The sequence below is a fragment of the Dendrobium catenatum genome, unplaced genomic scaffold (genome assembly GCF_001605985.2).
Source record: "Dendrobium catenatum unplaced genomic scaffold, ASM160598v2 fragScaff_scaffold_621, whole genome shotgun sequence".
In the NCBI taxonomy this organism is placed as follows: domain Eukaryota; kingdom Viridiplantae; phylum Streptophyta; class Magnoliopsida; order Asparagales; family Orchidaceae; genus Dendrobium; species Dendrobium catenatum.
Window position 1 is genome coordinate 27,384,054 of NW_021319083.1, and position 5,263 is coordinate 27,389,316.

The 5,263-nt window shown below is 33.8% G+C and overlaps 1 long non-coding RNA gene across 1 annotated transcript; it reads left to right on the top strand.

The window, feature by feature from the left end:
* Positions 1 to 264: 264 nt before the first annotated feature.
* On the top strand, positions 265 to 789 carry LOC110104853. Its single transcript, XR_002304083.2, has 3 exons — positions 265 to 465; positions 546 to 582; positions 667 to 789. It is a non-coding gene; the product is annotated as an uncharacterized LOC110104853 (long non-coding RNA).
* Positions 790 to 5,263: the final 4,474 nt, after the last annotated feature.

Below are 5,263 nucleotides of genomic sequence, written 5' to 3' on the forward strand. Positions count from 1 at the left end.
ACAACTTTTTAGTACAAAATTTTTTGGATTAAAATTTGTTAATAGAAAATTTTTTTAAAAATACATAAAGAAAAACGTCCCAAATCAAGGAAAAATTATTCTTTGCGGACACCGAACGCCTTTCGGAGTCAAATCAGAGCGCGTCACGTCATCTTTTTTGGTGTAATGCAGCTGTGTACCGTTATGTACTAGATGACATGACATGCTCTAATTCGCCTCCAACAATTCGATCTTTGCATAGAATAATCTCCCAGCCAAATCTCAATTCCTTGAGAAATTAATATAAGTATTCTTCCAAGTAGCTTAGCTGGTAGCATTCTAGGGTTTTGAGAATTGTGTTGAGCATTACATATATTGAGGTCTCCCATATCATCCGCCTTTATTTCTGGCGGTTGGGAGTTCAGAAGGAGCAGACGTCGTGAGCTCATCTACCGCATCGGAGTTCTTCTCCGGCCAGCCATCATGGTAACCCTTTCCCCAGCCTCCTAGTTTGAACTCGGTGTCCTTTTCTTTTTGCAAACTGTGCTGACCGTGCTCCTGAACAGGTTAAATACTCGAGGGAATCCTCGAACCCCACCAAGTGTAAGCTTTCTTCTTCAATTCTCATGATTATTTTCTCATCTCTTGTTATTGAGTGATGCGTCTAATTCTCGATCTCTTTTGCAGCCGCGAAAGCTATGGGCAGGGACCTCAGGGTTCATTTCAAGGTTCGTTTCGTTAGTTTCTTGTCCTGTATAGGCTAGATCTTCCATTTAGAATTGATGATTTTGTGACTTTGTGAACGGGCCTTTGACGTAAGTTGCATACCTTTTAGCATAATTGCTCAAAAGGAGCAATGCTACGTAGTCACTTGGATTCTGATGCATTTATTTGTTCTATACATGATGCTTAAAAAGGAAATTTTCAATGGACTTATGTTCCCTTGGCTTAATATTAGAAATTTATAAGAAGAAATTGCTAATAAATAAATGTATATTGCAGAAGTGTTTGTATGCCATGGTTATTGCTACTTATTTTGGAAGACTGTTGATTCCGTATTATATATAGTGGCTGGTTGGGTGCACTAGTTAAATTGCTATGCTGTACCAAAAGTTCGAGTTGTATACTTAAGTTGGAAGATAACATTAAGGCATGAAGACTCAAAATTGATGGTGATGAAGGCAAAAGACTCACCTGTTTATAATAATGTGCCAATTCATGAAAACAAAAAAATTCAATCAAAACCATAATCTGATTATTATGATTTTCTTAAATCACTTAAAATTTTGATTTCTATGACATATTCTAAATGCAATGCAACATTTATGACTTATAATCTTTGACAAGAGTCACAAGACTCATTTAAGTAGTATAATATAAAGTAATGTGTGACATTCACAAAGAATACTTTGGATAGAAAGGTTATAGATTACTATTTCACGCTATAATGAAAAACTTAACATTGTGAATAAAGACAAAAATAATTCATATGCATGAGTTGAAAAAATTTGATGAATAACGTAATATATATATATAATACACTGATATTTATTTGTTGTAATGCACACCTTGTGCATCAAGTAGCGGGCACTATAGCAATGCGGGTAAGATCAGGTTGAAAATTTCAAAAAAAGATGAAGCATGTGGGCAAGTGTGACTTGTTTCCCTTTCCAATGAAAGATTAAGAACATGATGATCACAACTAACTCTTAACAATCGAATACATCAAATAATGTTAACTCCAATTAAAATAATTAAGTAAAATAATGATGGCCTGCTAGCATTTAACATAAATTATTCAGCAAATGCCAAAACTAACCATCTAAAAGATAGGGAAAAGATTTTTCAGAAGGCTACATATGATTTTATAGGTTCTAGCTTGAGGTAATTGACACTTGGGAAATTGTGCTGCTATGGTGCTCGAATGTAATCACCATTTTACAATGTTGAATACTTGAATCCCTAGAAGGTATATCGTGTTCTCATGGTGTCTCGCTTGGATGATGGTGGCATTAGCGCCTCAACAACTATGGGTCATGAAACCAAGTTCAAAAGCATTATCTTTACTAATTCAAGGGTAAGGCTGTGTGCCTGAATGTCTCCATAACCCATAGAATCGTAATGCATATGTGCTATCCTGAATCCTACACGTTTAGATCAATTGAGAAAAATAAAAATGGTTTTCATCAGAATGTGCTGCTTTCTTTTTCTACCTGATTCTTCCATTGTGAAGAGTTTTTTATGTTGCTTTTGTACCCTTAATCTAAGTTTTAGGTCACAGCATTTACCCTTCAAGGGATTTGAAAATTATTTGAAGTGAATGGCTAGAAATCAGAATGGACAATCTTTTAATTTTTTTAATCTGTGCTGAAGGGGAAATTTAGTTTTATAGTCTTAATAAAAAGGAATGCTTCATGTCTTTTTTTCTGTTTTAATGTTTGAAGTTCTATTTTTCTTCCATCCTCCATGAATTCTTAGTGATGAGGTCCTTTGTGTTCAAATAATGAAGCATAGTTGTATATTGAGATAGGTTATTTGTGAACCTTCTCAAAACTCTGTATGCTAATGGGGATATAGTTAAGTTTTAGAGTCTTTAAGTTTATTTTTGACATAAAATGTTGATAGGTAAAACTTTTAGGTTTTGGATTTGGATAAATGACGCTGTTTAAGCTTCAACCAAGATTACATTGTTTGAAGGCTCGGTGAAGATAATGATAATGATTGATGGAGAGTGCTTAAGAAAAAAATTGATGGAGATAATTTAAACTAGAATTTGATGAATGATTGATTATAGCAATAAGTTTACCTTTGGTGGATGTGGCTTCCTGGCTTTCTCATTCTTGTATTGTTTCCTATTTTTCTTAATCTTCTTCTACTTGTTTTCTCCTTATATTTCTTTGTTTTGCTTTAGAATTAATTCATTTCTTTCCTTTAAGCCAGGTGGTATTGTAGAGTATAGATTTGAGGATATGTTTACAAGATAGAAACCTTAAAATTAGTAAAAAAAATTGTGCATGTGATATGTCATTTTAGTGATTATGATGTTAAAAATTATCATTCTTTATTATTAGAAGATATGGTGATTCCTTGGTTTGATAAGTTCAAGTATCTTTCATCTTTTTTTTTTGAGGAGAAAGTATCTTTCATCTATTATGCAGAATAATAGAAATATAGATGAGGACATAACTTCTAGATTTTAAATGGTATATGAAGAATTTTCTTGCAATTTTTGTGTGATAAGAAGATATAATGGAAAGTTATAGGTAAATTTTATGGAACTACAAATTGGTCAACAATGTTGTGTGAATTTGAATGTTGGTTACAAAATAGTCATTGATATATAAGGTTATTATGATAGAAATGGGAATATTAAGTTGGATGTGTGACAAAATTAGAAAGGGCACATTAATGATTTATTATATTAAAAGAAAGTTGGGAGTGATATCTATTGAAGATAAGAAGATTGAAAATAAATCAATTGAAGATAAGGAGATTGACTGGTTTGTTCTTGTACAATGAAGGATAGAAATTGTGATTGTTAGATAAGTTGATAAAATTAGTGTTAGTGGATTAAGAAGGAAAATGGATAAATCTATTACATAGTTGGAATTTGGTCAAAGTAATCTATAAGGAATAGGTTTTATACAAACGGTATTCAACAAGAAGAATAAAAAATGAGTATTCATATCAGCTGACACAAATAGTTAAGATAAGACTAAAGATGTTGGTGATTAAATTGGTATTCTAATATCCATATAAAATGCATTGTAAAGGAATACAAATAATGAGTCTATTTGTTTGCTATAATTTAAAAAAAAAATATAAATCTAACTAATTATATCATGAAATTTAGAACTATAAAAGGTTAATCTCCTACCATTTCTTATTTTTGACCTCTTTTCTAACCAGTTTCAACAATTTATTAATAGAAATTAAAAAAAATCTTAAGATAAGTTGATTGGTCAGTAGAATGAAATCTTATTATTTTCAAATATGGAGGAGTTAGTTGGACTAGAAAGAGGAGATAGGAAATGGCAACATAAACTTCTTATGTGGCTTTGTATGCTTCCATGCAATTCATGCATTTTTCCATTCAATTTTTATACAACTTTGTTTAGCTAACTCTAGGTAGGCTTATTCCATTCAAGTTGGTATGCCTCCTTTCTAGGTTCGGTTTGCCTATTTTATTTTGCATGGTCTTTGACCCTTTCTGCATCTTAATCTAATTTGGGTGTGACTCACCCTATTTAAGTCCATTCTGTTTGATCAACCCATGAACTAGATTATTGGTGTAAGTTAGCCGAGCCTACTTGTTGAACTTGACACATTAATAAGCTTGCCAATTAACTCAATAAAGCTTATCAAGTTCAAGCTCATCAAAACTCAACTCATTGGCTCGCGAGCTGGCTCAAATAAATTATAAATCTTAAATTATATTTTTTTTCAGCAACTTAATTTCAACCTATCATTGATATCGTTGATGCCTTCGAGTATTTGAACCCAAGTTCTGTCTCACGAACTCCTCATACAATGCACTAGTCCCTTTGATGCCTTCTCCATCCACACTTATCTTGTTGATGCTTTCTTGAGTTAGCTCCCATTGTGATCATGGTTGTTGGTCCCGTCGATGCATTCTCCTAGGAGTTCTTGTCGGAAATCAACTCGTTGTTGATGCCAGCTTTTGTGAGTTCCCTTTTAAGATTGCTCTGGTGAGGTCCCATTGTGATCCCATTGGTTCCTTTGACGTCCTCGCCATTGATGCATTTACTGCGTTGGCTTGAGCTCACGAGTCAAGATTGAGTCGGTTATTAGCATCGATTAAAAAGGCGTTCGAGGCGGACGCCTCGAGGCGCGCCTCGAATCAAGGCGGAGGTCGGGCGAATTGAGGCTTAAGCCTCGAACGTCCGGGCGAGTGATGTAAGCAACTTGAAGCAAAACACAAAGAGAGAATGACAAAGAGAATCAAGACTCACTTTTAGAAATTTAAGACACCACTTGGAGAACAAAATAGACTAGATAAAACGATTGAAATTTAGATTAGACAAGAGCCAATCATCCAACAAACCCAACAAAAAAAGTTAGCAAAAGAAACAAAACAAAATTAAAAAAAATGCTATCCTCAGAACATCCTACAAGAGGACTCCTCACATGCACCGATTGTAGGAATATATATTAAAATAAGGTTTAGATATGCAAACCAAAGGGTCCACCACTGCAAAGGGGTTCCAATCCAAACTCCTCTAGCAAATGCCACCAAAACAGCCAACAACTTCACCAAAACAGC